This window comes from Gasterosteus aculeatus, chromosome 2 (genome assembly GCF_964276395.1).
Source record: "Gasterosteus aculeatus chromosome 2, fGasAcu3.hap1.1, whole genome shotgun sequence".
Classification (NCBI taxonomy): domain Eukaryota; kingdom Metazoa; phylum Chordata; class Actinopteri; order Perciformes; family Gasterosteidae; genus Gasterosteus; species Gasterosteus aculeatus.
In genome coordinates, this window is record NC_135689.1 from 21,579,205 (window position 1) to 21,597,514 (window position 18,310).

General features: G+C 44.6%; 78 non-coding genes across 78 annotated transcripts; all 78 read left to right on the top strand.

Moving 5' to 3' along the window:
- The first annotated feature begins 19 nt into the window (after positions 1-19).
- On the top strand, positions 20-138 carry LOC144399163 (5S ribosomal RNA). Its single transcript, XR_013461308.1, has one exon. It is a non-coding gene; the product is annotated as a 5S ribosomal RNA (ribosomal RNA).
- Positions 139-254: 116 nt separating this feature from the next.
- Positions 255-373, top strand: LOC144401123 (5S ribosomal RNA). The gene has a single exon (XR_013463058.1). It is a non-coding gene; the product is annotated as a 5S ribosomal RNA (ribosomal RNA).
- A 117-nt stretch (positions 374-490) lies between these two features.
- Positions 491-609, top strand: LOC144390766 (5S ribosomal RNA). Its single transcript, XR_013454602.1, has one exon. It is a non-coding gene; the product is annotated as a 5S ribosomal RNA (ribosomal RNA).
- A 116-nt stretch (positions 610-725) lies between these two features.
- LOC144405027 (5S ribosomal RNA) lies at positions 726-844 on the top strand. The gene has a single exon (XR_013466968.1). It is a non-coding gene; the product is annotated as a 5S ribosomal RNA (ribosomal RNA).
- A 116-nt stretch (positions 845-960) lies between these two features.
- LOC144401135 (5S ribosomal RNA) lies at positions 961-1,079 on the top strand. Its single transcript, XR_013463070.1, has one exon. It is a non-coding gene; the product is annotated as a 5S ribosomal RNA (ribosomal RNA).
- A 117-nt stretch (positions 1,080-1,196) lies between these two features.
- LOC144390767 (5S ribosomal RNA) lies at positions 1,197-1,315 on the top strand. The gene has a single exon (XR_013454605.1). It is a non-coding gene; the product is annotated as a 5S ribosomal RNA (ribosomal RNA).
- Positions 1,316-1,431: 116 nt separating this feature from the next.
- On the top strand, positions 1,432-1,550 carry LOC144397472 (5S ribosomal RNA). Its single transcript, XR_013459618.1, has one exon. It is a non-coding gene; the product is annotated as a 5S ribosomal RNA (ribosomal RNA).
- Positions 1,551-1,666: 116 nt separating this feature from the next.
- On the top strand, positions 1,667-1,785 carry LOC144401065 (5S ribosomal RNA). The gene has a single exon (XR_013463000.1). It is a non-coding gene; the product is annotated as a 5S ribosomal RNA (ribosomal RNA).
- A 117-nt stretch (positions 1,786-1,902) lies between these two features.
- Positions 1,903-2,021, top strand: LOC144399646 (5S ribosomal RNA). The gene has a single exon (XR_013461792.1). It is a non-coding gene; the product is annotated as a 5S ribosomal RNA (ribosomal RNA).
- A 117-nt stretch (positions 2,022-2,138) lies between these two features.
- LOC144395281 (5S ribosomal RNA) lies at positions 2,139-2,257 on the top strand. The gene has a single exon (XR_013457415.1). It is a non-coding gene; the product is annotated as a 5S ribosomal RNA (ribosomal RNA).
- A 116-nt stretch (positions 2,258-2,373) lies between these two features.
- On the top strand, positions 2,374-2,492 carry LOC144401146 (5S ribosomal RNA). Its single transcript, XR_013463081.1, has one exon. It is a non-coding gene; the product is annotated as a 5S ribosomal RNA (ribosomal RNA).
- Positions 2,493-2,609: 117 nt separating this feature from the next.
- Positions 2,610-2,728, top strand: LOC144395282 (5S ribosomal RNA). The gene has a single exon (XR_013457416.1). It is a non-coding gene; the product is annotated as a 5S ribosomal RNA (ribosomal RNA).
- Positions 2,729-2,844: 116 nt separating this feature from the next.
- On the top strand, positions 2,845-2,963 carry LOC144397129 (5S ribosomal RNA). Its single transcript, XR_013459274.1, has one exon. It is a non-coding gene; the product is annotated as a 5S ribosomal RNA (ribosomal RNA).
- Positions 2,964-3,080: 117 nt separating this feature from the next.
- LOC144399647 (5S ribosomal RNA) lies at positions 3,081-3,199 on the top strand. The gene has a single exon (XR_013461793.1). It is a non-coding gene; the product is annotated as a 5S ribosomal RNA (ribosomal RNA).
- Positions 3,200-3,316: 117 nt separating this feature from the next.
- On the top strand, positions 3,317-3,435 carry LOC144395283 (5S ribosomal RNA). The gene has a single exon (XR_013457417.1). It is a non-coding gene; the product is annotated as a 5S ribosomal RNA (ribosomal RNA).
- Positions 3,436-3,551: 116 nt separating this feature from the next.
- LOC144401157 (5S ribosomal RNA) lies at positions 3,552-3,670 on the top strand. Its single transcript, XR_013463092.1, has one exon. It is a non-coding gene; the product is annotated as a 5S ribosomal RNA (ribosomal RNA).
- Positions 3,671-3,787: 117 nt separating this feature from the next.
- On the top strand, positions 3,788-3,906 carry LOC144395284 (5S ribosomal RNA). The gene has a single exon (XR_013457418.1). It is a non-coding gene; the product is annotated as a 5S ribosomal RNA (ribosomal RNA).
- A 116-nt stretch (positions 3,907-4,022) lies between these two features.
- Positions 4,023-4,141, top strand: LOC144397130 (5S ribosomal RNA). The gene has a single exon (XR_013459275.1). It is a non-coding gene; the product is annotated as a 5S ribosomal RNA (ribosomal RNA).
- Positions 4,142-4,258: 117 nt separating this feature from the next.
- On the top strand, positions 4,259-4,377 carry LOC144395285 (5S ribosomal RNA). Its single transcript, XR_013457419.1, has one exon. It is a non-coding gene; the product is annotated as a 5S ribosomal RNA (ribosomal RNA).
- Positions 4,378-4,493: 116 nt separating this feature from the next.
- Positions 4,494-4,612, top strand: LOC144401168 (5S ribosomal RNA). Its single transcript, XR_013463103.1, has one exon. It is a non-coding gene; the product is annotated as a 5S ribosomal RNA (ribosomal RNA).
- A 117-nt stretch (positions 4,613-4,729) lies between these two features.
- On the top strand, positions 4,730-4,848 carry LOC144399290 (5S ribosomal RNA). Its single transcript, XR_013461435.1, has one exon. It is a non-coding gene; the product is annotated as a 5S ribosomal RNA (ribosomal RNA).
- A 115-nt stretch (positions 4,849-4,963) lies between these two features.
- Positions 4,964-5,082, top strand: LOC144397131 (5S ribosomal RNA). The gene has a single exon (XR_013459276.1). It is a non-coding gene; the product is annotated as a 5S ribosomal RNA (ribosomal RNA).
- A 117-nt stretch (positions 5,083-5,199) lies between these two features.
- LOC144395286 (5S ribosomal RNA) lies at positions 5,200-5,318 on the top strand. The gene has a single exon (XR_013457420.1). It is a non-coding gene; the product is annotated as a 5S ribosomal RNA (ribosomal RNA).
- Positions 5,319-5,434: 116 nt separating this feature from the next.
- Positions 5,435-5,553, top strand: LOC144401179 (5S ribosomal RNA). The gene has a single exon (XR_013463114.1). It is a non-coding gene; the product is annotated as a 5S ribosomal RNA (ribosomal RNA).
- Positions 5,554-5,670: 117 nt separating this feature from the next.
- Positions 5,671-5,789, top strand: LOC144390769 (5S ribosomal RNA). The gene has a single exon (XR_013454606.1). It is a non-coding gene; the product is annotated as a 5S ribosomal RNA (ribosomal RNA).
- A 116-nt stretch (positions 5,790-5,905) lies between these two features.
- On the top strand, positions 5,906-6,024 carry LOC144395288 (5S ribosomal RNA). Its single transcript, XR_013457422.1, has one exon. It is a non-coding gene; the product is annotated as a 5S ribosomal RNA (ribosomal RNA).
- Positions 6,025-6,140: 116 nt separating this feature from the next.
- On the top strand, positions 6,141-6,259 carry LOC144401191 (5S ribosomal RNA). The gene has a single exon (XR_013463126.1). It is a non-coding gene; the product is annotated as a 5S ribosomal RNA (ribosomal RNA).
- Positions 6,260-6,376: 117 nt separating this feature from the next.
- On the top strand, positions 6,377-6,495 carry LOC144390772 (5S ribosomal RNA). The gene has a single exon (XR_013454607.1). It is a non-coding gene; the product is annotated as a 5S ribosomal RNA (ribosomal RNA).
- A 116-nt stretch (positions 6,496-6,611) lies between these two features.
- On the top strand, positions 6,612-6,730 carry LOC144397473 (5S ribosomal RNA). The gene has a single exon (XR_013459619.1). It is a non-coding gene; the product is annotated as a 5S ribosomal RNA (ribosomal RNA).
- Positions 6,731-6,846: 116 nt separating this feature from the next.
- On the top strand, positions 6,847-6,965 carry LOC144401066 (5S ribosomal RNA). Its single transcript, XR_013463001.1, has one exon. It is a non-coding gene; the product is annotated as a 5S ribosomal RNA (ribosomal RNA).
- A 117-nt stretch (positions 6,966-7,082) lies between these two features.
- Positions 7,083-7,201, top strand: LOC144399649 (5S ribosomal RNA). Its single transcript, XR_013461795.1, has one exon. It is a non-coding gene; the product is annotated as a 5S ribosomal RNA (ribosomal RNA).
- A 117-nt stretch (positions 7,202-7,318) lies between these two features.
- Positions 7,319-7,437, top strand: LOC144395289 (5S ribosomal RNA). Its single transcript, XR_013457423.1, has one exon. It is a non-coding gene; the product is annotated as a 5S ribosomal RNA (ribosomal RNA).
- A 116-nt stretch (positions 7,438-7,553) lies between these two features.
- LOC144401202 (5S ribosomal RNA) lies at positions 7,554-7,672 on the top strand. Its single transcript, XR_013463137.1, has one exon. It is a non-coding gene; the product is annotated as a 5S ribosomal RNA (ribosomal RNA).
- Positions 7,673-7,789: 117 nt separating this feature from the next.
- Positions 7,790-7,908, top strand: LOC144395290 (5S ribosomal RNA). Its single transcript, XR_013457424.1, has one exon. It is a non-coding gene; the product is annotated as a 5S ribosomal RNA (ribosomal RNA).
- Positions 7,909-8,024: 116 nt separating this feature from the next.
- Positions 8,025-8,143, top strand: LOC144397132 (5S ribosomal RNA). Its single transcript, XR_013459277.1, has one exon. It is a non-coding gene; the product is annotated as a 5S ribosomal RNA (ribosomal RNA).
- A 117-nt stretch (positions 8,144-8,260) lies between these two features.
- On the top strand, positions 8,261-8,379 carry LOC144398815 (5S ribosomal RNA). Its single transcript, XR_013460962.1, has one exon. It is a non-coding gene; the product is annotated as a 5S ribosomal RNA (ribosomal RNA).
- Positions 8,380-8,495: 116 nt separating this feature from the next.
- Positions 8,496-8,614, top strand: LOC144401213 (5S ribosomal RNA). Its single transcript, XR_013463148.1, has one exon. It is a non-coding gene; the product is annotated as a 5S ribosomal RNA (ribosomal RNA).
- Positions 8,615-8,731: 117 nt separating this feature from the next.
- On the top strand, positions 8,732-8,850 carry LOC144395291 (5S ribosomal RNA). Its single transcript, XR_013457425.1, has one exon. It is a non-coding gene; the product is annotated as a 5S ribosomal RNA (ribosomal RNA).
- Positions 8,851-8,966: 116 nt separating this feature from the next.
- LOC144397134 (5S ribosomal RNA) lies at positions 8,967-9,085 on the top strand. The gene has a single exon (XR_013459279.1). It is a non-coding gene; the product is annotated as a 5S ribosomal RNA (ribosomal RNA).
- A 117-nt stretch (positions 9,086-9,202) lies between these two features.
- LOC144395292 (5S ribosomal RNA) lies at positions 9,203-9,321 on the top strand. The gene has a single exon (XR_013457426.1). It is a non-coding gene; the product is annotated as a 5S ribosomal RNA (ribosomal RNA).
- A 116-nt stretch (positions 9,322-9,437) lies between these two features.
- LOC144401224 (5S ribosomal RNA) lies at positions 9,438-9,556 on the top strand. The gene has a single exon (XR_013463159.1). It is a non-coding gene; the product is annotated as a 5S ribosomal RNA (ribosomal RNA).
- A 117-nt stretch (positions 9,557-9,673) lies between these two features.
- LOC144390774 (5S ribosomal RNA) lies at positions 9,674-9,792 on the top strand. Its single transcript, XR_013454609.1, has one exon. It is a non-coding gene; the product is annotated as a 5S ribosomal RNA (ribosomal RNA).
- A 116-nt stretch (positions 9,793-9,908) lies between these two features.
- On the top strand, positions 9,909-10,027 carry LOC144390776 (5S ribosomal RNA). The gene has a single exon (XR_013454612.1). It is a non-coding gene; the product is annotated as a 5S ribosomal RNA (ribosomal RNA).
- A 116-nt stretch (positions 10,028-10,143) lies between these two features.
- On the top strand, positions 10,144-10,262 carry LOC144395293 (5S ribosomal RNA). Its single transcript, XR_013457427.1, has one exon. It is a non-coding gene; the product is annotated as a 5S ribosomal RNA (ribosomal RNA).
- Positions 10,263-10,378: 116 nt separating this feature from the next.
- LOC144399309 (5S ribosomal RNA) lies at positions 10,379-10,497 on the top strand. The gene has a single exon (XR_013461454.1). It is a non-coding gene; the product is annotated as a 5S ribosomal RNA (ribosomal RNA).
- A 117-nt stretch (positions 10,498-10,614) lies between these two features.
- LOC144390782 (5S ribosomal RNA) lies at positions 10,615-10,733 on the top strand. The gene has a single exon (XR_013454613.1). It is a non-coding gene; the product is annotated as a 5S ribosomal RNA (ribosomal RNA).
- Positions 10,734-10,849: 116 nt separating this feature from the next.
- LOC144397474 (5S ribosomal RNA) lies at positions 10,850-10,968 on the top strand. Its single transcript, XR_013459620.1, has one exon. It is a non-coding gene; the product is annotated as a 5S ribosomal RNA (ribosomal RNA).
- A 116-nt stretch (positions 10,969-11,084) lies between these two features.
- LOC144401067 (5S ribosomal RNA) lies at positions 11,085-11,203 on the top strand. Its single transcript, XR_013463002.1, has one exon. It is a non-coding gene; the product is annotated as a 5S ribosomal RNA (ribosomal RNA).
- Positions 11,204-11,320: 117 nt separating this feature from the next.
- On the top strand, positions 11,321-11,439 carry LOC144398213 (5S ribosomal RNA). Its single transcript, XR_013460360.1, has one exon. It is a non-coding gene; the product is annotated as a 5S ribosomal RNA (ribosomal RNA).
- A 117-nt stretch (positions 11,440-11,556) lies between these two features.
- LOC144395294 (5S ribosomal RNA) lies at positions 11,557-11,675 on the top strand. Its single transcript, XR_013457428.1, has one exon. It is a non-coding gene; the product is annotated as a 5S ribosomal RNA (ribosomal RNA).
- Positions 11,676-11,791: 116 nt separating this feature from the next.
- LOC144401235 (5S ribosomal RNA) lies at positions 11,792-11,910 on the top strand. The gene has a single exon (XR_013463170.1). It is a non-coding gene; the product is annotated as a 5S ribosomal RNA (ribosomal RNA).
- Positions 11,911-12,027: 117 nt separating this feature from the next.
- Positions 12,028-12,146, top strand: LOC144397864 (5S ribosomal RNA). The gene has a single exon (XR_013460011.1). It is a non-coding gene; the product is annotated as a 5S ribosomal RNA (ribosomal RNA).
- Positions 12,147-12,262: 116 nt separating this feature from the next.
- Positions 12,263-12,381, top strand: LOC144399405 (5S ribosomal RNA). Its single transcript, XR_013461550.1, has one exon. It is a non-coding gene; the product is annotated as a 5S ribosomal RNA (ribosomal RNA).
- Positions 12,382-12,498: 117 nt separating this feature from the next.
- Positions 12,499-12,617, top strand: LOC144395295 (5S ribosomal RNA). Its single transcript, XR_013457429.1, has one exon. It is a non-coding gene; the product is annotated as a 5S ribosomal RNA (ribosomal RNA).
- A 116-nt stretch (positions 12,618-12,733) lies between these two features.
- On the top strand, positions 12,734-12,852 carry LOC144401247 (5S ribosomal RNA). The gene has a single exon (XR_013463182.1). It is a non-coding gene; the product is annotated as a 5S ribosomal RNA (ribosomal RNA).
- A 117-nt stretch (positions 12,853-12,969) lies between these two features.
- On the top strand, positions 12,970-13,088 carry LOC144395296 (5S ribosomal RNA). Its single transcript, XR_013457430.1, has one exon. It is a non-coding gene; the product is annotated as a 5S ribosomal RNA (ribosomal RNA).
- A 116-nt stretch (positions 13,089-13,204) lies between these two features.
- On the top strand, positions 13,205-13,323 carry LOC144395297 (5S ribosomal RNA). Its single transcript, XR_013457431.1, has one exon. It is a non-coding gene; the product is annotated as a 5S ribosomal RNA (ribosomal RNA).
- Positions 13,324-13,439: 116 nt separating this feature from the next.
- On the top strand, positions 13,440-13,558 carry LOC144401258 (5S ribosomal RNA). Its single transcript, XR_013463193.1, has one exon. It is a non-coding gene; the product is annotated as a 5S ribosomal RNA (ribosomal RNA).
- Positions 13,559-13,675: 117 nt separating this feature from the next.
- On the top strand, positions 13,676-13,794 carry LOC144398821 (5S ribosomal RNA). Its single transcript, XR_013460968.1, has one exon. It is a non-coding gene; the product is annotated as a 5S ribosomal RNA (ribosomal RNA).
- A 116-nt stretch (positions 13,795-13,910) lies between these two features.
- LOC144397475 (5S ribosomal RNA) lies at positions 13,911-14,029 on the top strand. Its single transcript, XR_013459621.1, has one exon. It is a non-coding gene; the product is annotated as a 5S ribosomal RNA (ribosomal RNA).
- Positions 14,030-14,145: 116 nt separating this feature from the next.
- LOC144401069 (5S ribosomal RNA) lies at positions 14,146-14,264 on the top strand. The gene has a single exon (XR_013463004.1). It is a non-coding gene; the product is annotated as a 5S ribosomal RNA (ribosomal RNA).
- A 117-nt stretch (positions 14,265-14,381) lies between these two features.
- LOC144399650 (5S ribosomal RNA) lies at positions 14,382-14,500 on the top strand. Its single transcript, XR_013461796.1, has one exon. It is a non-coding gene; the product is annotated as a 5S ribosomal RNA (ribosomal RNA).
- A 117-nt stretch (positions 14,501-14,617) lies between these two features.
- Positions 14,618-14,736, top strand: LOC144397470 (5S ribosomal RNA). The gene has a single exon (XR_013459616.1). It is a non-coding gene; the product is annotated as a 5S ribosomal RNA (ribosomal RNA).
- Positions 14,737-14,852: 116 nt separating this feature from the next.
- On the top strand, positions 14,853-14,971 carry LOC144401269 (5S ribosomal RNA). The gene has a single exon (XR_013463204.1). It is a non-coding gene; the product is annotated as a 5S ribosomal RNA (ribosomal RNA).
- Positions 14,972-15,088: 117 nt separating this feature from the next.
- On the top strand, positions 15,089-15,207 carry LOC144395299 (5S ribosomal RNA). The gene has a single exon (XR_013457433.1). It is a non-coding gene; the product is annotated as a 5S ribosomal RNA (ribosomal RNA).
- Positions 15,208-15,323: 116 nt separating this feature from the next.
- Positions 15,324-15,442, top strand: LOC144398760 (5S ribosomal RNA). The gene has a single exon (XR_013460907.1). It is a non-coding gene; the product is annotated as a 5S ribosomal RNA (ribosomal RNA).
- A 117-nt stretch (positions 15,443-15,559) lies between these two features.
- On the top strand, positions 15,560-15,678 carry LOC144395300 (5S ribosomal RNA). The gene has a single exon (XR_013457434.1). It is a non-coding gene; the product is annotated as a 5S ribosomal RNA (ribosomal RNA).
- Positions 15,679-15,794: 116 nt separating this feature from the next.
- On the top strand, positions 15,795-15,913 carry LOC144401280 (5S ribosomal RNA). Its single transcript, XR_013463215.1, has one exon. It is a non-coding gene; the product is annotated as a 5S ribosomal RNA (ribosomal RNA).
- A 117-nt stretch (positions 15,914-16,030) lies between these two features.
- Positions 16,031-16,149, top strand: LOC144395301 (5S ribosomal RNA). Its single transcript, XR_013457435.1, has one exon. It is a non-coding gene; the product is annotated as a 5S ribosomal RNA (ribosomal RNA).
- A 116-nt stretch (positions 16,150-16,265) lies between these two features.
- On the top strand, positions 16,266-16,384 carry LOC144397135 (5S ribosomal RNA). The gene has a single exon (XR_013459280.1). It is a non-coding gene; the product is annotated as a 5S ribosomal RNA (ribosomal RNA).
- Positions 16,385-16,501: 117 nt separating this feature from the next.
- LOC144395302 (5S ribosomal RNA) lies at positions 16,502-16,620 on the top strand. The gene has a single exon (XR_013457436.1). It is a non-coding gene; the product is annotated as a 5S ribosomal RNA (ribosomal RNA).
- Positions 16,621-16,736: 116 nt separating this feature from the next.
- On the top strand, positions 16,737-16,855 carry LOC144401291 (5S ribosomal RNA). The gene has a single exon (XR_013463226.1). It is a non-coding gene; the product is annotated as a 5S ribosomal RNA (ribosomal RNA).
- Positions 16,856-16,972: 117 nt separating this feature from the next.
- Positions 16,973-17,091, top strand: LOC144390784 (5S ribosomal RNA). Its single transcript, XR_013454614.1, has one exon. It is a non-coding gene; the product is annotated as a 5S ribosomal RNA (ribosomal RNA).
- A 116-nt stretch (positions 17,092-17,207) lies between these two features.
- Positions 17,208-17,326, top strand: LOC144395303 (5S ribosomal RNA). The gene has a single exon (XR_013457437.1). It is a non-coding gene; the product is annotated as a 5S ribosomal RNA (ribosomal RNA).
- A 116-nt stretch (positions 17,327-17,442) lies between these two features.
- On the top strand, positions 17,443-17,561 carry LOC144401302 (5S ribosomal RNA). Its single transcript, XR_013463237.1, has one exon. It is a non-coding gene; the product is annotated as a 5S ribosomal RNA (ribosomal RNA).
- Positions 17,562-17,678: 117 nt separating this feature from the next.
- Positions 17,679-17,797, top strand: LOC144395304 (5S ribosomal RNA). The gene has a single exon (XR_013457438.1). It is a non-coding gene; the product is annotated as a 5S ribosomal RNA (ribosomal RNA).
- A 116-nt stretch (positions 17,798-17,913) lies between these two features.
- LOC144398761 (5S ribosomal RNA) lies at positions 17,914-18,032 on the top strand. The gene has a single exon (XR_013460908.1). It is a non-coding gene; the product is annotated as a 5S ribosomal RNA (ribosomal RNA).
- A 117-nt stretch (positions 18,033-18,149) lies between these two features.
- On the top strand, positions 18,150-18,268 carry LOC144395305 (5S ribosomal RNA). The gene has a single exon (XR_013457439.1). It is a non-coding gene; the product is annotated as a 5S ribosomal RNA (ribosomal RNA).
- Positions 18,269-18,310: the final 42 nt, after the last annotated feature.

Here is an 18,310-nt window from a genome sequence, read left to right on the forward strand (position 1 = left end):
AGGAAGAGGACATACAGTTGCTTACGGCCATACCTCTCTGGCTCGGCCTGATCTCGTCTGATCTCAGAAGCTAAGCAGAGTAGGGCCTGGTTAGTACTTGGATGGAAGACCGCCTGGGAATCCCAGGTGCTGTAAGCTTTTTCATTTCGATCTGTAAAAGACACAGAGAAGGCCTTAGAAAGTGACTCCATTTCATTGTCAAAACTACAAAACCTTTGACACATTTTAAAAGATTAGGAAGAGGACATACAGTTGCTTACGGCCATACCTCTCTGGCTCCGCCTGATCTCGTCAGATCTCAGAAGCTAAGCAGAGTAGGGCCTGGTTAGTACTTGGATGGAAGACCGCCTGGGAATCCCAGGTGCCGTAAGCTTTTTCATTTCTCTCTCTGGAAGAAATCGAGAAGGCATTAGAAAGTGACTCCTTTTTCATTATCTAAACTCCAAAACCTTTGACACATTTTAAAATATTAGGAAGAGGACATACAGTTGCTTACGGCCATACCTCTCTGGCTTCGCCTGATCTCGTCTGATCTCAGAAGCTAAGCAGAGTAGGGCCTGGTTAGTACTTGGATGGAAGACCGCCTGGGAATCCCAGGTGCTGTAAGCTTTTTCATTTCGATCTGTAAAAGACACAGAGAAGGCCTTAGAAAGTGACTCCATTTAATTGTCAAAACTACAAAACCTTTGACACATTTTAAAAGATTAGGTAGAGGACATACAGTTGCTTACGGCCATACCTCTCTGGCTCCGCCTGATCTCGTCAGATCTCAGAAGCTAAGCAGAGTAGGGCCTGGTTAGTACTTGGATGGAAGACCGCCTGGGAATCCCAGGTGCTGTAAGCTTTTTCATTTCGATCTGTAAAAGACACAGAGAAGGCCTTAGAAAGTGACTCCATTTCATTGTCAAAACTACAAAACCTTTGACACATTTTAAAAGATTAGGAAGAGGACATACAGTTGCTTACGGCCATACCTCTCTGGCTCCGCCTGATCTCGTCAGATCTCAGAAGCTAAGCAGAGTAGGGCCTGGTTAGTACTTGGATGGAAGACCGCCTGGGAATCCCAGGTGCCGTAAGCTTTTTCATTTCTCTCTCTGGAAGAAATCGAGAAGGCATTAGAAAGTGACTCCTTTTTCATTATCTAAACTCCAAAACCTTTGACACATTTTAAAATATTAGGAAGAGGACATACAGTTGCTTACGGCCATACCTCTCTGGCTTCGCCTGATCTCGTCTGATCTCAGAAGCTAAGCAGAGTAGGGCCTGGTTAGTACTTGGATGGAAGACCGCCTGGGAATCCCAGGTGCTGTAAGCTTTTTCATTTCGATCTGTAAAAGACACAGAGAAGGCCTTAGAAAGTGACTCCATTTAATTGTCAAAACTACAAAACCTTTGACACATTTTAAAAGATTAGGTAGAGGACATACAGTTGCTTACGGCCATACCTCTCTGGCTCCGCCTGATCTCGTCAGATCTCAGAAGCTAAGCAGAGTAGGGCCTGGTTAGTACTTGGATGGAAGACCGCCTAGGAATCCCAGGTGCCGTAAGCTTTTTCATTTCTATCTGTAAAAGACACAGAGAAGGCCTTAGAAAGTGACTCCATTTCATTGTCAAAACTACAAAACCTTTGACACATTTTAAAAGATTAGGTAGAGGACATACAGTTGCTTACGGCCATACCTCTCTGGCTCCGCCTGATCTCGTCTGATCTCAGAAGCTAAGCAGAGTAGGGCCTGGTTAGTACTTGGATGGAAGACCGCCTGGGAATCCCAGGTGCCGTAAGCTTTTTCATTTCTCTCTCTGGAAGAAATCGAGAAGGCATTAGAAAGTGACTCCTTTTTCATTATCAAAACTCCAAAACCTTTGACACATTTTAAAAGATTAGGAAGAGGACATACAGTTGCTTACGGCCATACCTCTCTGGCTCGGCCTGATCTCGTCTGATCTCAGAAGCTAAGCAGAGTAGGGCCTGGTTAGTACTTGGATGGAAGACCGCCTGCGAATCCCAGGTGCTGTAAGCTTTTTCATTTCGATCTGTAAAAGACACAGAGAAGGCCTTAGAAAGTGACTCCTTTTTCATTATCAAAACTCCAAAACCTTTGACACATTTTAAAAGATTAGGTAGAGGACATACAGTTGCTTACGGCCATACCTCTCTGGCTCCGCCTGATCTCGTCTGATCTCAGAAGCTAAGCAGAGTAGGGCCTGGTTAGTACTTGGATGGAAGACCGCCTGGGAATCCCAGGTGCTGTAAGCTTTTTCATTTCGATCTGTAAAAGACACAGAGAAGGCCTTAGAAAGTGACTCCATTTCATTGTCAAAACTACAAAACCTTTGACACATTTTAAAAGATTAGGAAGAGGACATACAGTTGCTTACGGCCATACCTCTCTGGCTCCGCCTGATCTCGTCAGATCTCAGAAGCTAAGCAGAGTAGGGCCTGGTTAGTACTTGGATGGAAGACCGCCTGGGAATCCCAGGTGCCGTAAGCTTTTTCATTTCTCTCTCTGGAAGAAATCGAGAAGGCATTAGAAAGTGACTCCTTTTTCATTATCAAAACTCCAAAACCTTTGACACATTTTAAAAGATTAGGAAGAGGACATACAGTTGCTTACGGCCATACCTCTCTGGCTCCGCCTGATCTCGTCTGATCTCAGAAGCTAAGCAGAGTAGGGCCTGGTTAGTACTTGGATGGAAGACCGCCTGGGAATCCCAGGTGCTGTAAGCTTTTTCATTTCGATCTGTAAAAGACACAGAGAAGGCCTTAGAAAGTGACTCCATTTCATTGTCAAAACTACAAAACCTTTGACACATTTTAAAAGATTAGGAAGAGGACATACAGTTGCTTACGGCCATACCTCTCTTGCTCCGCCTGATCTCGTCTGATCTCAGAAGCTAAGCAGAGTAGGGCCTGGTTAGTACTTGGATGGAAGACCGCCTGGGAATCCCAGGTGCCGTAAGCTTTTTCATTTCTCTCTCTGGAAGAAATCGAGAAGGCATTAGAAAGTGACTCCTTTTTCATTATCAAAACTCCAAAACCTTTGACACATTTTAAAAGATTAGGAAGAGGACATACAGTTGCTTACGGCCATACCTCTCTGGCTCGGCCTGATCTCGTCTGATCTCAGAAGCTAAGCAGAGTAGGGCCTGGTTAGTACTTGGATGGAAGACCGCCTGCGAATCCCAGGTGCTGTAAGCTTTTTCATTTCGATCTGTAAAAGACACAGAGAAGGCCTTAGAAAGTGACTCCTTTTTCATTATCAAAACTCCAAAACCTTTGACACATTTTAAAAGATTAGGTAGAGGACATACAGTTGCTTACGGCCATACCTCTCTGGCTCCGCCTGATCTCGTCTGATCTCAGAAGCTAAGCAGAGTAGGGCCTGGTTAGTACTTGGATGGAAGACCGCCTGGGAATCCCAGGTGCTGTAAGCTTTTTCATTTCGATCTGTAAAAGACACAGAGAAGGCCTTAGAAAGTGACTCCATTTCATTGTCAAAACTACAAAACCTTTGACACATTTTAAAAGATTAGGAAGAGGACATACAGTTGCTTACGGCCATACCTCTCTGGCTCCGCCTGATCTCGTCAGATCTCAGAAGCTAAGCAGAGTAGGGCCTGGTTAGTACTTGGATGGAAGACCGCCTGGGAATCCCAGGTGCCGTAAGCTTTTTCATTTCTCTCTCTGGAAGAAATCGAGAAGGCATTAGAAAGTGACTCCTTTTTCATTATCAAAACTCCAAAACCTTTGACACATTTTAAAAGATTAGGAAGAGGACATACAGTTGCTTACGGCCATACCTCTCTGGCTCCGCCTGATCTCGTCTGATCTCAGAAGCTAAGCAGAGTAGGGCCTGGTTAGTACTTGGATGGAAGACCGCCTGGGAATCCCAGGTGCTGTAAGCTTTTTCATTTCGATCTGTAAAAGACACAGAGAAGGCCTTAGAAAGTGACTCCATTTCATTGTCAAAACTACAAAACCTTTGACACATTTTAAAAGATTAGGAAGAGGACATACAGTTGCTTACGGCCATACCTCTCTTGCTCCGCCTGATCTCGTCTGATCTCAGAAGCTAAGCAGAGTAGGGCCTGGTTAGTACTTGGATGGAAGACCGCCTGGGAATCCCAGGTGCCGTAAGCTTTTTCATTTCTCTCTCTGGAAGAAATCGAGAAGGCATTAGAAAGTGACTCCTTTTTCATTATCAAAACTCCAAAACCTTTGACACATTTTAAAAGATTAGGAAGAGGACATACAGTTGCTTACGGCCATACCTCTCTGGCTCCGCCTGATCTCGTCTGATCTCAGAAGCTAAGCAGAGTAGGGCCTGGTTAGTACTTGGATGGAAGACCGCCTGGGAATCCCAGGTGCTGTAAGCTTTTTCATTTCGATCTGTAAAAGACACAGAGAAGGCCTTAGAAAGTGACTCCATTTCATTGTCAAAACTACAAAACCTTTGACACATTTTAAAAGATTAGGAAGAGGACATACGGTTGCTTACGGCCATACCTCTCTGGCTCCGCCTGATCTCGTCAGATCTCAGAAGCTAAGCAGAGTAGGGCCTGGTTAGTACTTGGATGGAAGACCGCCTGGGAATCCCAGGTGCCGTAAGCTTTTTCATTTCTCTCTCTGGAAGAAATCGAGAAGGCATTAGAAAGTGACTCCTTTTTCATTATCAAAACTCCAAAACCTTTGACACATTTTAAAAGATTAGGAAGAGGACATACTGTTGCTTACGGCCATACCTCTCTGGCTCCGCCTGATCTCGTCTGATCTCAGAAGCTAAGCAGAGTAGGGCCTGGTTAGTACTTGGATGGAAGACCGCCTGGGAATCCCAGGTGCTTTAAGCTTTTTCATTTCGATCTGTAAAAGACACAGAGAAGGCCTTAGAAAGTGACTCCATTTCATTGTCAAAACTACAAAACCTTTGACACATTTTAAAAGATTAGGAAAGGACATACAGTTGCTTACGGCCATACCTCTCTTGCTCCGCCTGATCTCGTCTGATCTCAGAAGCTAAGCAGAGTAGGGCCTGGTTAGTACTTGGATGGAAGACCGCCTGGGAATCCCAGGTGCCGTAAGCTTTTTCATTTCTCTCTCTGGAAGAAATCGAGAAGGCATTAGAAAGTGACTCCTTTTTCATTATCAAAACTCCAAAACCTTTGACACATTTTAAAAGATTAGGAAGAGGACATACAGTTGCTTACGGCCATACCTCTCTGGCTCCGCCTGATCTCGTCTGATCTCAGAAGCTAAGCAGAGTAGGGCCTGGTTAGTACTTGGATGGAAGACCGCCTGGGAATCCCAGGTGCTGTAAGCTTTTTCATTTCGATCTGTAAAAGACACAGAGAAGGCCTTAGAAAGTGACTCCATTTCATTGTCAAAACTACAAAACCTTTGACACATTTTAAAAGATTAGGAAGAGGACATACAGTTGCTTACGGCCATACCTCTCTGGCTCCGCCTGATCTCGTCAGATCTCAGAAGCTAAGCAGAGTAGGGCCTGGTTAGTACTTGGATGGAAGACCGCCTGGGAATCCCAGGTGCCGTAAGCTTTTTCATTTCTCTCTCTGGAAGAAATCGAGAAGGCATTAGAAAGTGACTCCTTTTTCATTATCTAAACTCCAAAACCTTTGACACATTTTAAAATATTAGGAAGAGGACATACAGTTGCTTACGGCCATACCTCTCTGGCTTCGCCTGATCTCGTCTGATCTCAGAAGCTAAGCAGAGTAGGGCCTGGTTAGTACTTGGATGGAAGACCGCCTGGGAATCCCAGGTGCTGTAAGCTTTTTTATTTCGATCTGTAAAAGACACAGAGAAGGCCTTAGAAAGTGACTCCATTTCATTGTCAAAACTACAAAACCTTTGACACATTTTAAAAGATTAGGAAGAGGACATACAGTTGCTTACGGCCATACCTCTCTGGCTCCGCCTGATCTCGTCTGATCTCAGAAGCTAAGCAGAGTAGGGCCTGGTTAGTACTTGGATGGAAGACCGCCTGGGAATCCCAGGTGCTGTAAGCTTTTTCATTTCGATCTGTAAAAGACACAGAGAAGGCCTTAGAAAGTGACTCCATTTCATTGTCAAAACTACAAAACCTTTGACACATTTTAAAAGATTAGGAAGAGGACATACAGTTGCTTACGGCCATACCTCTCTGGCTCCGCCTGATCTCGTCAGATCTCAGAAGCTAAGCAGAGTAGGGCCTGGTTAGTACTTGGATGGAAGACCGCCTGGGAATCCCAGGTGCCGTAAGCTTTTTCATTTCTCTCTCTGGAAGAAATCGAGAAGGCATTAGAAAGTGACTCCTTTTTCATTATCTAAACTCCAAAACCTTTGACACATTTTAAAATATTAGGAAGAGGACATACAGTTGCTTACGGCCATACCTCTCTGGCTTCGCCTGATCTCGTCTGATCTCAGAAGCTAAGCAGAGTAGGGCCTGGTTAGTACTTGGATGGAAGACCGCCTGGGAATCCCAGGTGCTGTAAGCTTTTTCATTTCGATCTGTAAAAGACACAGAGAAGGCCTTAGAAAGTGACTCCATTTAATTGTCAAAACTACAAAACCTTTGACACATTTTAAAAGATTAGGTAGAGGACATACAGTTGCTTACGGCCATACCTCTCTGGCTCCGCCTGATCTCGTCAGATCTCAGAAGCTAAGCAGAGTAGGGCCTGGTTAGTACTTGGATGGAAGACCGCCTAGGAATCCCAGGTGCCGTAAGCTTTTTCATTTCTATCTGTAAAAGACACAGAGAAGGCCTTAGAAAGTGACTCCATTTCATTGTCAAAACTACAAAACCTTTGACACATTTTAAAAGATTAGGTAGAGGACATACAGTTGCTTACGGCCATACCTCTCTGGCTCCGCCTGATCTCGTCTGATCTCAGAAGCTAAGCAGAGTAGGGCCTGGTTAGTACTTGGATGGAAGACCGCCTGGGAATCCCAGGTGCCGTAAGCTTTTTCATTTCTCTCTCTGGAAGAAATCGAGAAGGCATTAGAAAGTGACTCCTTTTTCATTATCAAAACTCCAAAACCTTTGACACATTTTAAAAGATTAGGAAGAGGACATACAGTTGCTTACGGCCATACCTCTCTGGCTCGGCCTGATCTCGTCTGATCTCAGAAGCTAAGCAGAGTAGGGCCTGGTTAGTACTTGGATGGAAGACCGCCTGCGAATCCCAGGTGCTGTAAGCTTTTTCATTTCGATCTGTAAAAGACACAGAGAAGGCCTTAGAAAGTGACTCCTTTTTCATTATCAAAACTCCAAAACCTTTGACACATTTTAAAAGATTAGGTAGAGGACATACAGTTGCTTACGGCCATACCTCTCTGGCTCCGCCTGATCTCGTCTGATCTCAGAAGCTAAGCAGAGTAGGGCCTGGTTAGTACTTGGATGGAAGACCGCCTGGGAATCCCAGGTGCTGTAAGCTTTTTCATTTCGATCTGTAAAAGACACAGAGAAGGCCTTAGAAAGTGACTCCATTTCATTGTCAAAACTACAAAACCTTTGACACATTTTAAAAGATTAGGAAGAGGACATACAGTTGCTTACGGCCATACCTCTCTGGCTCCGCCTGATCTCGTCAGATCTCAGAAGCTAAGCAGAGTAGGGCCTGGTTAGTACTTGGATGGAAGACCGCCTGGGAATCCCAGGTGCCGTAAGCTTTTTCATTTCTCTCTCTGGAAGAAATCGAGAAGGCATTAGAAAGTGACTCCTTTTTCATTATCAAAACTCCAAAACCTTTGACACATTTTAAAAGATTAGGAAGAGGACATACAGTTGCTTACGGCCATACCTCTCTGGCTCCGCCTGATCTCGTCTGATCTCAGAAGCTAAGCAGAGTAGGGCCTGGTTAGTACTTGGATGGAAGACCGCCTGGGAATCCCAGGTGCTGTAAGCTTTTTCATTTCGATCTGTAAAAGACACAGAGAAGGCCTTAGAAAGTGACTCCATTTCATTGTCAAAACTACAAAACCTTTGACACATTTTAAAAGATTAGGAAGAGGACATACAGTTGCTTACGGCCATACCTCTCTTGCTCCGCCTGATCTCGTCTGATCTCAGAAGCTAAGCAGAGTAGGGCCTGGTTAGTACTTGGATGGAAGACCGCCTGGGAATCCCAGGTGCCGTAAGCTTTTTCATTTCTCTCTCTGGAAGAAATCGAGAAGGCATTAGAAAGTGACTCCTTTTTCATTATCAAAACTCCAAAACCTTTGACACATTTTAAAAGATTAGGAAGAGGACATACAGTTCCTTACGGCCATACCTCTCTGGCTCCGCCTGATCTCGTCTGATCTCAGAAGCTAAGCAGAGTAGGGCCTGGTTAGTACTTGGATGGAAGACCGCCTGGGAATCCCAGGTGCTGTAAGCTTTTTCATTTCGATCTGTAAAAGACACAGAGAAGGCCTTAGAAAGTGACTCCATTTCATTGTCAAAACTACAAAACCTTTGACACATTTTAAAAGATTAGGAAGAGGACATACGGTTGCTTACGGCCATACCTCTCTGGCTCCGCCTGATCTCGTCAGATCTCAGAAGCTAAGCAGAGTAGGGCCTGGTTAGTACTTGGATGGAAGACCGCCTGGGAATCCCAGGTGCCGTAAGCTTTTTCATTTCTCTCTCTGGAAGAAATCGAGAAGGCATTAGAAAGTGACTCCTTTTTCATTATCAAAACTCCAAAACCTTTGACACATTTTAAAAGATTAGGAAGAGGACATACAGTTGCTTACGGCCATACCTCTCTGGCTCCGCCTGATCTCGTCTGATCTCAGAAGCTAAGCAGAGTAGGGCCTGGTTAGTACTTGGATGGAAGACCGCCTGGGAATCCCAGGTGCTGTAAGCTTTTTCATTTCGATCTGTAAAAGACACAGAGAAGGCCTTAGAAAGTGACTCCATTTCATTGTCAAAACTACAAAACCTTTGACACATTTTAAAAGATTAGGAAGAGGACATACAGTTGCTTACGGCCATACCTCTCTTGCTCCGCCTGATCTCGTCTGATCTCAGAAGCTAAGCAGAGTAGGGCCTGGTTAGTACTTGGATGGAAGACCGCCTGGGAATCCCAGGTGCCGTAAGCTTTTTCATTTCTCTCTCTGGAAGAAATCGAGAAGGCATTAGAAAGTGACTCCTTTTTCATTATCAAAACTCCAAAACCTTTGACACATTTTAAAAGATTAGGAAGAGGACATACAGTTGCTTACGGCCATACCTCTCTGGCTCCGCCTGATCTCGTCTGATCTCAGAAGCTAAGCAGAGTAGGGCCTGGTTAGTACTTGGATGGAAGACCGCCTGGGAATCCCAGGTGCTGTAAGCTTTTTCATTTCGATCTGTAAAAGACACAGAGAAGGCCTTAGAAAGTGACTCCATTTCATTGTCAAAACTACAAAACCTTTGACACATTTTAAAAGATTAGGAAGAGGACATACAGTTGCTTACGGCCATACCTCTCTGGCTCCGCCTGATCTCGTCAGATCTCAGAAGCTAAGCAGAGTAGGGCCTGGTTAGTACTTGGATGGAAGACCGCCTGGGAATCCCAGGTGCCGTAAGCTTTTTCATTTCTCTCTCTGGAAGAAATCGAGAAGGCATTAGAAAGTGACTCCTTTTTCATTATCTAAACTCCAAAACCTTTGACACATTTTAAAATATTAGGAAGAGGACATACAGTTGCTTACGGCCATACCTCTCTGGCTTCGCCTGATCTCGTCTGATCTCAGAAGCTAAGCAGAGTAGGGCCTGGTTAGTACTTGGATGGAAGACCGCCTGGGAATCCCAGGTGCTGTAAGCTTTTTTATTTCGATCTGTAAAAGACACAGAGAAGGCCTTAGAAAGTGACTCCATTTCATTGTCAAAACTACAAAACCTTTGACACATTTTAAAAGATTAGGAAGAGGACATACAGTTGCTTACGGCCATACCTCTCTGGCTTCGCCTGATCTCGTCTGATCTCAGAAGCTAAGCAGAGTAGGGCCTGGTTAGTACTTGGATGGAAGACCGCCTGGGAATCCCAGGTGCTGTAAGCTTTTTTATTTCGATCTGTAAAAGACACAGAGAAGGCCTTAGAAAGTGACTCCATTTCATTGTCAAAACTACAAAACCTTTGACACATTTTAAAAGATTAGGAAGAGGACATACAGTTGCTTACGGCCATACCTCTCTGGCTCCGCCTGATCTCGTCTGATCTCAGAAGCTAAGCAGAGTAGGGCCTGGTTAGTACTTGGATGGAAGACCGCCTGGGAATCCCAGGTGCTGTAAGCTTTTTCATTTCGATCTGTAAAAGACACAGAGAAGGCCTTAGAAAGTGACTCCATTTCATTGTCAAAACTACAAAACCTTTGACACATTTTAAAAGATTAGGAAGAGGACATACAGTTGCTTACGGCCATACCTCTCTGGCTCCGCCTGATCTCGTCAGATCTCAGAAGCTAAGCAGAGTAGGGCCTGGTTAGTACTTGGATGGAAGACAGCCTGGGAATCCCAGGTGCCGTAAGCTTTTTCATTTCTCTCTCTGGAAGAAATCGAGAAGGCATTAGAAAGTGACTCCTTTTTCATTATCTAAACTCCAAAACCTTTGACACATTTTAAAATATTAGGAAGAGGACATACAGTTGCTTACGGCCATACCTCTCTGGCTTCGCCTGATCTCGTCTGATCTCAGAAGCTAAGCAGAGTAGGGCCTGGTTAGTACTTGGATGGAAGACCGCCTGGGAATCCCAGGTGCTGTAAGCTTTTTCATTTCGATCTGTAAAAGACACAGAGAAGGCCTTAGAAAGTGACTCCATTTAATTGTCAAAACTACAAAACCTTTGACACATTTTAAAAGATTAGGTAGAGGACATACAGTTGCTTACGGCCATACCTCTCTGGCTCCGCCTGATCTCGTCAGATCTCAGAAGCTAAGCAGAGTAGGGCCTGGTTAGTACTTGGATGGAAGACCGCCTAGGAATCCCAGGTGCCGTAAGCTTTTTCATTTCTATCTGTAAAAGACACAGAGAAGGCCTTAGAAAGTGACTCCATTTCATTGTCAAAACTACAAAACCTTTGACACATTTTAAAAGATTAGGTAGAGGACATACAGTTGCTTACGGCCATACCTCTCTGGCTCCGCCTGATCTCGTCTGATCTCAGAAGCTAAGCAGAGTAGGGCCTGGTTAGTACTTGGATGGAAGACCGCCTGGGAATCCCAGGTGCCGTAAGCTTTTTCATTTCTCTCTCTGGAAGAAATCGAGAAGGCATTAGAAAGTGACTCCTTTTTCATTATCAAAACTCCAAAACCTTTGACACATTTTAAAAGATTAGGAAGAGGACATACAGTTGCTTACGGCCATACCTCTCTGGCTCCGCCTGATCTCGTCTGATCTCAGAAGCTAAGCAGAGTAGGGCCTGGTTAGTACTTGGATGGAAGACCGCCTGCGAATCCCAGGTGCTGTAAGCTTTTTCATTTCGATCTGTAAAAGACACAGAGAAGGCCTTAGAAAGTGACTCCTTTTTCATTATCAAAACTCCAAAACCTTTGACACATTTTAAAAGATTAGGTAGAGGACATACAGTTGCTTACGGCCATACCTCTCTGGCTCCGCCTGATCTCGTCTGATCTCAGAAGCTAAGCAGAGTAGGGCCTGGTTAGTACTTGGATGGAAGACCGCCTGGGAATCCCAGGTGCTGTAAGCTTTTTCATTTCGATCTGTAAAAGACACAGAGAAGGCCTTAGAAAGTGACTCCATTTCATTGTCAAAACTACAAAACCTTTGACACATTTTAAAAGATTAGGAAGAGGACATACAGTTGCTTACGGCCATACCTCTCTGGCTCCGCCTGATCTCGTCAGATCTCAGAAGCTAAGCAGAGTAGGGCCTGGTTAGTACTTGGATGGAAGACCGCCTGGGAATCCCAGGTGCCGTAAGCTTTTTCATTTCTCTCTCTGGAAGAAATCGAGAAGGCATTAGAAAGTGACTCCTTTTTCATTATCAAAACTCCAAAACCTTTGACACATTTTAAAAGATTAGGAAGAGGACATACAGTTGCTTACGGCCATACCTCTCTGGCTCTGCCTGATCTCGTCTGATCTCAGAAGCTAAGCAGAGTAGGGCCTGGTTAGTACTTGGATGGAAGACCGCCTGGGAATCCCAGGTGCTGTAAGCTTTTTCATTTCGATCTGTAAAAGACACAGAGAAGGCCTTAGAAAGTGACTCCATTTCATTGTCAAAACTACAAAACCTTTGACACATTTTAAAAGATTAGGAAGAGGACATACAGTTGCTTACGGCCATACCTCTCTTGCTCCGCCTGATCTCGTCTGATCTCAGAAGCTAAGCAGAGTAGGGCCTGGTTAGTAATTGGATGGAAGACCGCCTGGGAATCCCAGGTGCCGTAAGCTTTTTCATTTCTCTCTCTGGAAGAAATCGAGAAGGCATTAGAAAGTGACTCCTTTTTCATTATCAAAACTCCAAAACCTTTGACACATTTTAAAAGATTAGGAAGAGGACATACAGTTGCTTACGGCCATACCTCTCTGGCTCCGCCTGATCTCGTCTGATCTCAGAAGCTAAGCAGAGTAGGGCCTGGTTAGTACTTGGATGGAAGACCGCCTGGGAATCCCAGGTGCTGTAAGCTTTTTCATTTCGATCTGTAAAAGACACAGAGAAGGCCTTAGAAAGTGACTCCATTTCATTGTCAAAACTACAAAACCTTTGACACATTTTAAAAGATTAGGAAGAGGACATACGGTTGCTTACGGCCATACCTCTCTGGCTCCGCCTGATCTCGTCAGATCTCAGAAGCTAAGCAGAGTAGGGCCTGGTTAGTACTTGGATGGAAGACCGCCTGGGAATCCCAGGTGCCGTAAGCTTTTTCATTTCTCTCTCTGGAAGAAATCGAGAAGGCATTAGAAAGTGACTCCTTTTTCATTATCAAAACTCCAAAACCTTTGACACATTTTAAAAGATTAGGAAGAGGACATACAGTTGCTTACGGCCATACCTCTCTGGCTCCGCCTGATCTCGTCTGATCTCAGAAGCTAAGCAGAGTAGGGCCTGGTTAGTACTTGGATGGAAGACCGCCTGGGAATCCCAGGTGCTGTAAGCTTTTTCATTTCGATCTGTAAAAGACACAGAGAAGGCCTTAGAAAGTGACTCCATTTCATTGTCAAAACTACAAAACCTTTGACACATTTTAAAAGATTAGGAAGAGGACATACAGTTGCTTACGGCCATACCTCTCTGGCTCCGCCTGATCTCGTCTGATCTCAGAAGCTAAGCAGAGTAGGGCCTGGTTAGTACTTGGATGGAAGACCGCCTGGGAATCCCAGGTGCTGTAAGCTTTTTCATTTCGATCTGTAAAAGACACAGAGAAGGCCTTAGAAAGTGACTCCATTTCATTGTCAAAACTACAAAACCTTTGACACATTTTAAAAGATTAGGAAGAGGACATACAGTTGCTTACGGCCATACCTCTCTGGCTCCGCCTGATCTCGTCAGATCTCAGAAGCTAAGCAGAGTAGGGCCTGGTTAGTACTTGGATGGAAGACCGCCTGGGAATCCCAGGTGCCGTAAGCTTTTTCATTTCTCTCTCTGGAAGAAATCGAGAAGGCATTAGAAAGTGACTCCTTTTTCATTATCTAAACTCCAAAACCTTTGACACATTTTAAAATATTAGGAAGAGGACATACAGTTGCTTACGGCCATACCTCTCTGGCTTCGCCTGATCTTGTCTGATCTCAGAAGCTAAGCAGAGTAGGGCCTGGTTAGTACTTGGATGGAAGACCGCCTGGGAATCCCAGGTGCTGTAAGCTTTTTCATTTCGATCTGTAAAAGACACAGAGAAGGCCTTAGAAAGTGACTCCATTTAATTGTCAAAACTACAAAACCTTTGACACATTTTAAAAGATTAGGTAGAGGACATACAGTTGCTTACGGCCATACCTCTCTGGCTCCGCCTGATCTCGTCAGATCTCAGAAGCTAAGCAGAGTAGGGCCTGGTTAGTACTTGGATGGAAGACCGCCTAGGAATCCCAGGTGCCGTAAGCTTTTTCATTTCTATCTGTAAAAGACACAGAGAAGGCCTTAGAAAGTGACTCCATTTCATTGTCAAAACTACAAAACCTTTGACACATTTTAAAAGATTAGGTAGAGGACATACAGTTGCTTACGGCCATACCTCTCTGGCTCCGCCTGATCTCGTCTGATCTCAGAAGCTAAGCAGAGTAGGGCCTGGTTAGTACTTGGATGGAAGACCGCCTGGGAATCCCAGGTGCCGTAAGCTTTTTCATTTCTCTCTCTGGAAGAAATCGAGAAGGCATTAGAAAGTGACTCCTTTTTCATTATCAAAACTCCAAAACCTTTGACACATTTTAAAAGATTAGGAAGAGGACATACAGTTGCTTACGGCCATACCTCTCTGGCTCGGCCTGATCTCGTCTGATCTCAGAAGCTAAGCAGAGTAGGGCCTGGTTAGTACTTGGATGGAAGACCGCCTGCGAATCCCAGGTGCTGTAAGCTTTTTCATTTCGATCTGTAAAAGACACAGAGAAGGCCTTAGAAAGTGACTCCTTTTTCATTATCAAAACTCCAAAACCTTTGACACATTTTAAAAGATTAGGTAGAGGACATACAGTTGCTTACGGCCATACCTCTCTGGCTCCGCCTGATCTCGTCTGATCTCAGAAGCTAAGCAGAGTGGGGCCTGGTTAGTACTTGGATGGAAGACCGCCTGGGAATCCCAGGTGCTGTAAGCTTTTTCATTTCGATCTGTAAAAGACACAGAGAAGGCCTTAGAAAGTGACTCCATTTCATTGTCAAAACTACAAAACCTTTGACACATTTTAAAAGATTAGGAAGAGGACATACAGTTGCTTACGGCCATACCTCTCTGGCTCCGCCTGATCTCGTCAGATCTCAGAAGCTAAGCAGAGTAGGGCCTGGTTAGTACTTGGATGGAAGACCGCCTGGGAATCCCAGGTGCCGTAAGCTTTTTCATTTCTCTCTCTGGAAGAAATCGAGAAGGCATTAGAAAGTGACTCCTTTTTCATTATCAAAACTCCAAAACCTTTGACACATTTTAAAAGATTAGGAAGAGGACATACAGTTGCTTACGGCCATACCTCTCTGGCTCCGCCTGATCTCGTCTGATCTCAGAAGCTAAGCAGAGTAGGGCCTGGTTAGTACTTGGATGGAAGACCGCCTGGGAATCCCAGGTGCTGTAAGCTTTTTCATTTCGATCTGTAAAAGACACAGAGAAGGCCTTAGAAAGTGACTCCATTTCATTGTCAAAACTACAAAACCTTTGACACATTTTAAAAGATTAGGAAGAGGACATACAGTTGCTTACGGCCATACCTCTCTTGCTCCGCCTGATCTCGTCTGATCTCAGAAGCTAAGCAGAGTAGGGCCTGGTTAGTACTTGGATGGAAGACCGCCTAGGAATCCCAGGTGCCGTAAGCTTTTTCATTTCTCTCTCTGGAAGAAATCGAGAAGGCATTAGAAAGTGACTCCTTTTTCATTATCAAAACTCCAAAACCTTTGACACATTTTAAAAGATTAGGAAGAGGACATACAGTTGCTTACGGCCATACCTCTCTGGCTCCGCCTGATCTCGTCTGATCTCAGAAGCTAAGCAGAGTAGGGCCTGGTTAGTACTTGGATGGAAGACCGCCTGGGAATCCCAGGTGCTGTAAGCTTTTTCATTTCGATCTGTAAAAGACACAGAGAAGGCCTTAGAAAGTGACTCCATTTCATTGTCAAAACTACAAAACCTTTGACACATTTTAAAAGATTAGGAAGAGGACATACGGTTGCTTACGGCCATACCTCTCTGGCTCCGCCTGATCTCGTCAGATCTCAGAAGCTAAGCAGAGTAGGGCCTGGTTAGTACTTGGATGGAAGACCGCCTGGGAATCCCAGGTGCCGTAAGCTTTTTCATTTCTCTCTCTGGAAGAAATCGAGAAGGCATTAGAAAGTGACTCCTTTTTCATTATCAAAACTCCAAAACCTTTGACACATTTTAAAAGATTAGGAAGAGGACATACAGTTGCTTACGGCCATACCTCTCTGGCTCCGCCTGATCTCGTCTGATCTCAGAAGCTAAGCAGAGTAGGGCCTGGTTAGTACTTGGATGGAAGACCGCCTGGGAATCCCAGGTGCTGTAAGCTTTTTCATTTCGATCTGTAAAAGACACAGAGAAGGCCTTAGAAAGTGACTCCATTTCATTGTCAAAACTACAAAACCTTTGACACATTTTAAAAGATTAGGAAGAGGACATACAGTTGCTTACGGCCATACCTCTCTTGCTCCGCCTGATCTCGTCTGATCTCAGAAGCTAAGCAGAGTAGGGCCTGGTTAGTACTTGGATGGAAGACCGCCTGGGAATCCCAGGTGCCGTAAGCTTTTTCATTTCTCTCTCTGGAAGAAATCGAGAAGGCATTAGAAAGTGACTCCTTTTTCATTATCAAAACTCCAAAACCTTTGACACATTTTAAAAGATTAGGAAGAGGACATACAGTTGCTTACGGCCATACCTCTCTGGCTCCGCCTGATCTCGTCTGATCTCAGAAGCTAAGCAGAGTAGGGCCTGGTTAGTACTTGGATGGAAGACCGCCTGGGAATCCCAGGTGCTGTAAGCTTTTTCATTTCGATCTGTAAAAGACACAGAGAAGGCCTTAGAAAGTGACTCCATTTCATTGTCAAAACTACAAAACCTTTGACACATTTTAAAAGATTAGGAAGAGGACATACAGTTGCTTACGGCCATACCTCTCTGGCTCCGCCTGATCTCGTCAGATCTCAGAAGCTAAGCAGAGTAGGGCCTGGTTAGTACTTGGATGGAAGACCGCCTGGGAATCCCAGGTGCCGTAAGCTTTTTCATTTCTCTCTCTGGAAGAAATCGAGAAGGCATTAGAAAGTGACTCCTTTTTCATTATCTAAACTCCAAAACCTTTGACACATTTTAAAATATTAGGAAGAGGACATACAGTTGCTTACGGCCATACCTCTCTGGCTTCGCCTGATCTCGTCTGATCTCAGAAGCTAAGCAGAGTAGGGCCTGGTTAGTACTTGGATGGAAGACCGCCTGGGAATCCCAGGTGCTGTAAGCTTTTTTATTTCGATCTGTAAAAGACACAGAGAAGGCCTTAGAAAGTGACTCCATTTCATTGTCAAAACTACAAAACCTTTGACACATTTTAAAAGATTAGGAAGAGGACATACAGTTGCTTACGGCCATACCTCTCTGGCTCCGCCTGATCTCGTCTGATCTCAGAAGCTAAGCAGAGTAGGGCCTGGTTAGTACTTGGATGGAAGACCGCCTGGGAATCCCAGGTGCTGTAAGCTTTTTCATTTCGATCTGTAAAAGACACAGAGAAGGCCTTAGAAAGTGACTCCATTTCATTGTCAAAACTACAAAACCTTTGACACATTTTAAAAGATTAGGAAGAGGACATACAGTTGCTTACGGCCATACCTCTCTGGCTCCGCCTGATCTCGTCAGATCTCAGAAGCTAAGCAGAGTAGGGCCTGGTTAGTACTTGGATGGAAGACCGCCTGGGAATCCCAGGTGCCGTAAGCTTTTTCAATTCTCTCTCTGGAAGAAATCGAGAAGGCATTAGAAAGTGACTCCTTTTTCATTATCAAAACTCCAAAACCTTTGACACATTTTAAAAGATTAGGAAGAGGACATACAGTTGCTTACGGCCATACCTCTCTGGCTCCGCCTGATCTCGTCTGATCTCAGAAGCTAAGCAGAGTAGGGCCTGGTTAGTACTTGGATGGAAGACCGCCTGGGAATCCCAGGTGCTGTAAGCTTTTTCATTTCGATCTGTAAAAGACACAGAGAAGGCCTTAGAAAGTGACTCCATTTCATTGTCAAAACTACAAAACCTTTGACACATTTTAAAAGATTAGGAAGAGGACATACAGTTGCTTACGGCCATACCTCTCTTGCTCCGCCTGATCTCGTCTGATCTCAGAAGCTAAGCAGAGTAGGGCCTGGTTAGTACTTGGATGGAAGACCGCCTAGGAATCCCAGGTGCCGTAAGCTTTTTCATTTCTCTCTCTGGAAGAAATCGAGAAGGCATTAGAAAGTGACTCCTTTTTCATTATCAAAACTCCAAAACCTTTGACACATTTTAAAAGATTAGGAAGAGGACATACAGTTGCTTACGGCCATACCTCTCTGGCTCCGCCTGATCTCGTCTGATCTCAGAAGCTAAGCAGAGTAGGGCCTGGTTAGTACTTGGATGGAAGACCGCCTGGGAATCCCAGGTGCTGTAAGCTTTTTCATTTCGATCTGTAAAAGACACAGAGAAGGCCTTAGAA